Here is a 10,395-nt window from a genome sequence, read left to right as displayed (position 1 = left end):
AAAAAAAAAAAAAAAAAAAAAAAAAAATACTGAAAGGTAAGTAGCAAAAAAAAAAGGCACATTTTGTAATTTGGAATCATGAAAATATATCACCACCCAGAAAAATGGCAAAACCTAAATGTGAACTTTGTCTTTTAATGGAAGAATCTTTTCAGCAGGGTCATGAACTGCCATGTTGCACAATTCCAGTGGTTAATGTTTATAATGTATTTTGTGTTGCTCCCTGAAGTTGTATAAAATAGAGGCCCTTCTTAGATTATTACCTCTTTACTGGGGATATGCTCTTTAACAGGATAATTCTGTTTCAACTTTCACTGTAACACTATGTGTCTGTTATCTATTCATTCCACATACATCTTGTCACAGGCATATTTAATCATTTATTTCAAGCCTCAGTCATTTAAAGCTTTGAAATTGATTGAAAATAGAGGTCAGGTTAGAGAGAAGATATTTCTTTACCTTCAGAATGCTAATATATTTGATTGAATGCGTGAAGAATTGCACAGACTTTGAGTTGCATTTGAAGAATAGGATAATGTAGTGTTCCCTTGTTTAAGTATGTTGCTAATCCAGTGCATTCATATTAGAATGTTTTATATTAATTCACCAGAAAGAACATGTGCATCTTGTATGGGTGTCGGGGGGAGGTCTGGGGGAGGCATTTAAGAATTGCCGAGAAGTTCAGCAAAGGCAGAAGGGGACTTGGTTACAGGTTTCTGAGCCACTTTGCCTGTTTTTCAGAGTAAGGAAACTCCATACAAGAATATATGCCTATCTCTTCCACAGTCACAGGCTTGCTCTTCCTCAGAGCCATTTAGGGCTTAATATTGCAGATGCAAACCTACTTTTTATAACTTCCTAAAGCAGCTTCTGCAGTATGGATTTGCTCAGGGATACCCTAAAATATGGATATTGTTTAAAATGCAGTTTACTGATCATTTTTACTTCCCCTTCACTTCCATGCATGGAATGAGAGTGAGTACTGAATCAAGTTTACAGCTTAAAATTGTACTAAAATTCTGATTACAAGAAACTTAATAGTCATGTTTTACTTCTATTGTTTAATTGGCTGTAAACTGTTGATGGTAATTTTCTAAACAATTCCTATCAAGCTTACAAACTTAGGTCACATTATGAATTCATCACATAGTAGTGTACTCTGACCATTTTTATTGTCAATCCTGGTGAAACAAATTAGGCTAATTATATCCTGAAGTTTAAAGTTTTGCTTGAGACTTTATTTGCTCCTGAATTACAAATTTAACAAATCAATTTTTTTCCCCAAGGTGTAATATTCCTTTAGTTTGCCCATGTGTTGGCTTACCAGCCTTATATCCTGTATGCCTTCTCTTCTCTCCCAGTCTTCCACTATTTCCTATTTATATTGTTTAATCATCAAAGTGAATAAGAACAGAGGTTCTGGACATAGACTCCACAAGTTTAAATACCAAATGTATTGGTTACTAGCTATATGGCCTTTGAAAAATCTTTTATGTCTAGATTCCACATGTAAAAATGAGAGTGAGAACACTATTGATTTTATCCATTTGTTATGATGATTTAAGGAGATAATACATGTATGTAGGTTAGCACAGTACCTGACATGTAAACAGATTCTATAGATAGTAGTTATTATTGTTATTTATGGTGTTACATATTTAACATAATTTCAGTAAATTTATTGTCAAATTTTTCTATTTGCTGTTTTTTACATATTATAATAATATGGATTTACATAGATTTTAATATTCAAATAAAGAAAACATTTAACTTGTCTTCTTTCTTTAGTATTTTTTAGCAACATGACCAAATATCTTTTATTAAATAGACATATTTTGCTATGTTTGTTTTTATGTAAAGTGCACAAGTAAGTGGCAAGCTATACTTCACAAAAATTTAAAGAATTATACTAATATGGATATCTGCACTTAAATATAGTCTAATGATTTATCTATAAAATTGTTGCATTTTAAAATATTGGGCTGTGGCAGGAGGACATTTACAGAATTGATCCTTTATTCCAGTAATTTTCACCTTTTAGATTTTAAGAAGTAATTTCAAAGGAAAAATAAAAATCATGAATCCATACCTAAGAGTAATTTCACTTTTTGTGAAATTTTTGTCTTTTGATCAAGAAAATATATGATTGCTCAAAGCTACTATAAATTATTTCTTTTAACAGGATTTATAAATTGCTTCAAGACAGCAATTTTAAAATACTTATAATAAGGCTATGTGTGGGGTTTACATTACTCAGGTTGAAACAATGTTTGGTGAACCAAACCTTGTAACTGCCCAATAGTTTCAGACTACTGATTTCACCTCCAGGAATACCAGGTCCAAAGAAAGAGTGGACTCCCTTCACTTACATTATCTTCTTAGTTCATTTTTCCAAACGTAACTGTTCTCTAGCCATTGGTAACTCAAGCAGAAACAAAACAAGTAAAATCAAGTAATGAGTGGCATATAAAGTTTTGCCCCACATTCAAATAGCTACTTTAGGAAGCAGAAAGCATTTATTTTTTCATTTTGTATTTTAAAGCAAATTTTTGCCTTTTCCAATAGGATGCTCAAACTTTCACTTCTTAACCAAATTGTCAGCCACTTTAGAATCAATGATTTGCTTTAGTGTGATAACCAATAAATTTGGTTACATACTATATTTTTTGCAAAAAAGAGAGTCCTTTAGTAGTCAGGAAAATAATTCAATAGATATTATCAGACCTAGTGTAAGACTCTCTCGGGTTAATAAAAATATGTTTCAATATTAATCATAACTGTGTCACATACCACTGTTATGTACAGAAAGACTTCTCTTGACTGATGCCCAGAAGTTACAGAGGTAAGAATTAAATAGCTATATTCTTAACAAGTATTTGTTATGGCGATATTAATATCAGACAAAGGAGACTTTAAGACAAGGAGATTGTTGAGAGAAGTTTTCATAATGATAAAAAATATCAACTTGAGGAATTTATAACAATATTTATTTTGTACTCCCCTGTATTCAATATATATAATGACAAAAATTAACTAAAAGGAAAAAATAAGCAAATATCATAATTGCCAATTTTAACCCAGCTTGGTATAAGAAACATACAATTAACTACATAATTAATTAGCGTATATAAAACATTGCACTGAACAATTTCAGAATACATGGTCTTTTCAGGTATACAGAGACTACATTTAATCAGTTTTTAACTGTAAATTTACCATATGCTGGGCAATAAAGAAAATCTTAAAAAAAAAAGAAAACATTAATAAATTTCAAAATGTCAAAATCCTACAGACTATGTCTTGAGCCCAGAAGAAATAAACCAAAATTGAATAATGACGTAATAAATTTAACAGAATATAATTTTAAAGTCCCCAAATGTTTGGAACTTAAGCCCTTCAAAGTAACTTCTGGGTCTAAAAAGATCCACAATGGACACAAAGATAGCCTCTATGTAAGAATTCCATCTTCCCTGTGACAGAAACCATGTGGATTGGCCCTGAGTCTACATGGAGAAGGAAAGAAGTTCAGCTATCTTTGCCAGAGTATTTGGCATTTGGGTGAAGCCTTTCTGAACCTCACATGAGCCCAGCCACAAAGTAAAGGTAATGAGCAACTCCAGTCTGTCATTGACAAGATGAATAGAAAAATTGCCAACCAAATTCTATTTGAATTCCTGACTCACAAAATCGTGGTATATAATGAAGTGTTGTTTTAAGCCACTGAGATGGCCTTCTAGGTCAGCTGAAGCTGCTAGAACTGTCATTGAGAAAGATAAAAATTTATTCTGAGACTAAAATCCAAGTTCAGCCATTATTTGAAAGGTACTTCAGCACAGGAAAAGTTTGGAGAAAGAACTACTCCGTCTCTTGCTGGTACCAAGGGATTTTTATGGGGATTTTGGAAGCTATGGAGGGTCACAGAGTACACGCAGTTTCCTATGTCTGGAGAGCAGAGAACGTAGAGAAGGAGGAGCAGGATGTAGTCTCTGGGGCTAATGACCAGTTAGTTAGGCCTGGTGTTTTGAATTCGTCTCAGCTTATTGGTAGTGATGCTACTGGCTAGGAATGCCTATGCACTCACTTGAGCCTGTACTCCTTGTGGCGAATGCCCACAGAAATTTCCCTGAATAGAACCAATGCTGTGGCAGGATTGGACCCTTATGGTTTTTTTATGATTGCAAGACTTACCTCAGCAACAATCATCAGGGAACTTTGAAAAACCTAAGGTTTACTACTCATGAGTACTGAAGAATACACAGCAGGTCTGGGGCCACACAGTGAGGTTGTAGGTAGACAGAGAGAGACAGAGACAGAGAGAATGAGAGAGAGAGGAGCCTGTCCCTTGGGTTCTGCCATTACTGGGGTCGTGGGTGGGGACCTAGGGTTTCATGGGTTCACTCTTCATTGGCAAATTTAAAACATAAGAGCAGGAATGAGGGTGAGAGGTTACTCAAGTGGTCAGTTATCTAGGTTACTCAGGGCTTTCTAAAAGGGGAACTTCATAGGTGGAGGTGACCTTGTTTCTTAACTAGTTGTTTAGTTAGTAGCTGTGTCATTTAGCTGGCAATTTGTTTATTCAAGATGGATGTCTTTGAAATCAAAAGCTTAATGTTGGGCATTTACATTACAACCAAAAATACTTATTGTCAGGCTCTTACACTACACCTGTGTTTTAGTTGGGTGAGTAGGAAGTTACTGGACATGAGGAATTTTCCAGGAGCCTTGACATTCTCATGGGACAGCTGAAAAACTCCTACTCATTCTTCAGTTGCTGAATCTAAATGCTCTGGAAAGGATGGGAAGGGTCTGTGAGTTTCTCTTGTCTAACTTGCAGGGACTAAGACATGCCTGAAGAAAATTTGACCCACTTAAATAGTGTCACTGCCTTGGTGAAGAAGTCACACATGCAAAGATGTGACCAACCAGAGAAAAGATGCTGGACTTAAGTGTCTTAATGGACTCCAAGGAGGGAGATGCTGTCACCTGGGACCACCAAGAATGGTATGTATTTAAAAAATAATAGATAGTGATGATTAAGGACTAGAAGCCTTACCACCACCACTAACATCACCACCAGATCTCCACAAATGCTTTTTAACCCTCTAGCACTTAGATCAAATCCAAAAAACATCCTGAAACTTGATGAAAAATATTCTGTGTATAAATGAAAAAAATTAGATTGGCTGACTTTGCTCTGACAAGACTTATATTACATTTCAACCTCTAGGATAAGCAAGAGCTATAGTTAGAATTTAAATTCAGTTGCAGAAAAATAAAGAATACTGATTTTTTTAAAGGTTTTATTTAGTATTGTACTTTTCATAAATTTACTATTCATTAGTGTGCTCTAACATAAGATTTAGTAAATATTCTATTTTTACAAGTTTTATTTGACCACAATTTATCTGTTAACTATTTTTGGAACCCAATATTAAAGGCCAAATTCAAAATTTACCAAGTTACCTAAGGATTTAGTGAATTTAGTTAACTTTGATCATTTTAAATGTCATAATCAGAACATGTTTTTGTCAGCTGTTTCCTGAGATACAAATATAAATTGCTCTTTTATATTCATTTATAGTTATTTTCATACATAAAAGCTGTTCTTAATCATCTTTCCCCAGTCCTGCTGTCACAGAGATAGAAAACAGTATAAAACATTTCAATCTCCACAGGTCACTTAAAATTATCAAATGACCTAGAGGTAAAACAGACTATGTCTTTTACTAAACCCCAGGAGTCACTAATGTTTCTTTTAGCCTAAAGAAATAAGACAATTTACTTTTCTTGCTTAAAGTATGATAAAATTCACTTATCCAACTTAAGAACTTTGTTTCATTTATATTTTTATTTTCTTTGTTTCATGAGCATGAAAATGAATTCCACAGGACAATAACTGGCTTGGAAATTAGTGTTTTCAAACTATATATAATGTTCCTTTAATAAGAAGCCAATGTAGAAGACAAGGATTGACCCCAAACCAAAAAGTGCAGCAGGGCAATGTCTTTCTATTCCCTTTACCATCTCTGTACTCTTCTCTCCTCCTCTCCCTAAGTCTTATAGATCATAAAACTGCCTTCAGACTTACCACTTATACATTAGAACCAGGAATGCTCCACTGTTCTGATCTTTCCCTTCTCTCAATTTATTTTACCAATCATGTCCTCAGGATCTGCTCAAAAACAGATCATTATGCCTACAGTATGAATGGATAATAAAAAAAAATACTACCTTTCTTTGCTGAGATACTGTTTTACAATTCAAGCATCATCTTACAAAGGGTGAACCCCCCCCGGAAAGAGTTTTACATGGGCTTGTTGTAAAATACTTCAAGACAAACTTTATAAGTATAGACCTGCTCTTTGATTTTGGTTCAATTTTCAATTAAAGCACCAAAAGGTAGTAAGTGGAATACCAGTTAATAATAGTAAAAATTATAGCTGATACTTTTACTGTGAAGCCATTTTTACAGCTCTTTTTCTTTCCCAATGAACTTAAATACCAATAATCCTCAAACTTAGATTTATTGCTTTTTTTAAACATTCAAGGAACAATCTTCAATCCTTATCATGTCAAACTATATACTTTTAAGAAGAGATCCCACAAGTTGTACATATAATCTGTGTTACCATCAAATACATTTCTAAAGTTTGAAACGTTCAACATTAACATTAAACGTTTGTGTTTTAAAATAATATTTGTCAATGTTCAGCAGTTGCCTGAGAAAGACAGACCTCTGAAATTTAATTTACTCATGTCTTGCTTTTTTTTAATGGGCTTTATATTTTTTTGAGCTGCCCAGGCTAAGACAGATAATGCAGTAGTTAAAGAAAAAAATCACCAACTCTGATAAATACCAATCAAGACACATATTTTCTATGGCACAGCTAGAAGATCAGAAATAAATAAATTAGGGATAAGTATTCAATAGGAAAGCTGATTTAATTAACACCCTACTATTGTGAGAAAAAAGATATAAAAAAACAGTAACTGAAATGTAACTGAAGAGGAAAAGTATATCTGATGAGCTCCTTAGGTAAAATGGTACTAGTTTAATATATAAAGGTCATCTCAAGCTTGACATGTCTGAAAAGACATTTGATCTCCCTCTTACACCCCACCCACATCTGTTCCTTCTCCAGGAGTCCCCATTTTAGAAAATGACACTAATTTTCACACTGTCATTCAAGCCCAAATCCTTTAAGTTGTTCTTGAATACCTTCAAGCACACTGTGTATGTTGTTCTTCAGCAAGTTCTATTGGTTCTATCTTCAAAATACTTCCTGAATCTGCTTATTTCTAATCAGCCCCAGTTCTTCTGTCCCTATCCAAACCACCACCATTTTCCCCAGACTATGCAATTGCAATGTCTTCCTAATAATTTTCATTGTCTCAATTCTTTTCCTTCTACACTTTTCCACAAAGCAGCCAGACTGATCATTGATAAATGTAAATCAGATCTCACACTCTTCTGCTCAGATCCTACTGTGTCTTCTTTTCCACTCAGCAGAAAAGTGAAATTTTAACCTACCTAAGTGGCTCTGTATTACCTCTGCACCAGCCTCCTCTCCTATAAGTTTCTGGTTTACTTCCTTCATTTGGTCACACTACTTTTCCTGATGATTTTTCAGTAAGCTAGGTTGATTCTGACTTCAGATTTTGCACTTTATTTTTCCTTTGCTTAGAACTCTTTTCTCCCAATTCTCCATGAAGTTCATTCCCTTATTTTATTCAGAGTTCTGTTTATAGCATCATCTATGGAGAGAGGATTTCCTTGATCATCCTATGTAAAGTTCTCTAATACTTGACTGCTTTATTTCCCACAAATAACTTATCAATTTAGCATTACATTGTTCTATATTTGTTTATTAGCTTATTATTTGTATTATTTGCTCCCTCAACTAGGGCATAAATTCCATGAAGGATTTTGACTAGTGGATCCTTCTTTGTTTCCTCAGAAACAATGCATTACACAGAGTATCATTAAATATGTATTGACTAACTACACTGATGAATAAACTGCAATAGGCATTCCCCCTCGAATGCATCACCCAGTCTCCAGGCCTACAGTCTTTAATTTCAGTACCATATACCAAATTCACTTGAATGACAGTAAATGATTTTTTTTTTGGTTGTGCCACAAGGCATGTGGGATCTTAGTTCCCCAACCAGGGATTGAAGCCACGCTCTCTGCAGTGGAAGCATGGAGTCATAACAACTGGACCTCCAGGGAAGTCCCTTATTATATATTAAGCTGCATGTCTCATCTTTAATTTCAAGTGTAGAGCTAACATATTAATATTCATTTTAAGAAAATATATTTTGTATCATCATTTCAGTAAAAATAATAATCAATAAGAGAATGATTCATTTTAAGTTAGCTGAGAGGATGGATAATGTGGCTCTAGAGATGGCAATCCTGGGTATAATGTTAATCAATTAGTTTCATTATCTGATAAGTATAAAATCTTAGCATATAAATGTGACAACTTCTGTACCTCACATCCAGCAACATTAGTATCAGCAGGCAAAGAAAACTCAACTTCTCACCAGAGGTACTTGAGAGAGAGAGAAATTTAAGTGTTCCTTAATGACTAGTGTATGAAATTTAGTTCCAAACAATTTGAGTTTTAGAAAGGCAAACCAACATGTTAGAGCAGTGGTTCTAAACTGAGAATGATTTTCTCACCAGGAGACATCAGCAATGATTTCAGACAGTTTTGGTTGTCACAACTTGGAGAAGGGTGCCACTGGCATCTAATACATAGATACCAGGAATGCTGCTAAATAAAGTTCCCACAATGTACAGGGTAGCCCTCTGCAATAAATTATCCAGACCAAAATGTTACTAGTGCCAATGTTGAGAAACCATGTTAGACAGGCCAGATGGTAATTTTGAGTTTTTCTTTAGTTTAGGACACAAAATGATTTTGGAACTTTTCCAAAACTTCATTTATTACTCTGCATTTATGATCTCTAAGCTTCAAGCAGCCAGAAGCCTTTCTTCTCTAACTCATGCAAACTCAAAGTAACTGCTGTTTCACCTTACTTTCTGCTACTCTTCCTGAAAATATCTAACTTATAGATCAATTATTTAGTTCTGGAGACTTTGGGAGCCCAGCTGACCATTTTTTCATTCTCTGATATTATTTGATTATTTCATTAATAATGGACACATCTTTTCACAGAAGTGTTCATTGTCTTTTTGTGAAAACAGAATATGCTCTAAGATGACTATTGTGAACTGATTAAGTAAAAACTGACTCCAATTTTTCAACTAAATTGAATAAACTGGACATGTATATTGTAAAACTATTTTAACTTTTCATGAAATGAAGAAATACTTTCTGTTCCAAAAGTTTAATATTTCTTCTCTATTATTGGAAAAAAAGGAGCTCTGCTGTTGAGAAACTTTTCATTTCTCAGATATCAGTAAATGTTGACTTAATCTGGCGTTAATAGGAAACGGCATCTTTAGAGCTAGAACTTTAGCTAATTCCATGACTTTTATGCTATCTTAGATGTAAATTTGAATTAATAAAACATCTTGTGATTTCATATCACTTAATGTGTAACATGGTATACTTAAGTACATTATATATTTTAGGTTTTACATAGTGAACAAAACTCCCGAGATTTGCTTCAGATAGGCCTAGATAAAATCCATGCTCAATCATTTACTTGTGTGAGTATAGGCAAGTTATTTAGCTACTAGGAGCCCCAATTTCTTTTTTATTGAAGATTTGAATTTTATTTTATTTTATTTATTTTTTTTATACAGCAGGTTCTTATTAGTTATCCATTTTATACACATCAGTGCATACATGTCAATCCCAATCTCCCAATTCATCCCACCACCACCACCTCCCCCACCACTTTCCCCCCTTGGTGTCCATATGTTTGTTCTCCACATCTGGGTCTCAATTTATGCCCTGCAAACTGGTTCATCTGTACCATTTTTCTAGGTTGCACATATATACGTTAATATACAATATTTGTTTTTCTCTTTCTGACTTACTTTCCTCTGTATGACAGTCTAGATCCATTAAAGTCTCTGCAAATGACTCAGTTTCATTCCTTTTTATGGCTGAGTAATATTCCATTGTATAAATGTACCACATCTTCCTTATCCATTCATCTGTCGATGGTCATTTAGATTGCTTCCATGTCCTGGCTGTTGTAAATAGTGCTGCAATGAATATTGGGGTGCATGTGTCTTTTTGAATTATGGTTTTCCCTAGTATATGCCCAGTAGTGGGATTGCTGGGTCATATGGTAATTCTATTTTAGTTTTTGAAGGAACCTCCATACTGTTCTCCATAGTGGCTGTATCAATTTACATTCCCACCAACAGTGCAAGAGGGTTTCCTTTTCTCCACACCCTCTCCAGCATTT

This window comes from Physeter macrocephalus, chromosome 4 (assembly GCF_002837175.3).
Source record: "Physeter macrocephalus isolate SW-GA chromosome 4, ASM283717v5, whole genome shotgun sequence".
Taxonomy (NCBI): domain Eukaryota; kingdom Metazoa; phylum Chordata; class Mammalia; order Artiodactyla; family Physeteridae; genus Physeter; species Physeter macrocephalus.
The sequence above is the reverse complement of the archived record's forward strand: the minus strand, read 5'-3'. Positions refer to the sequence as shown.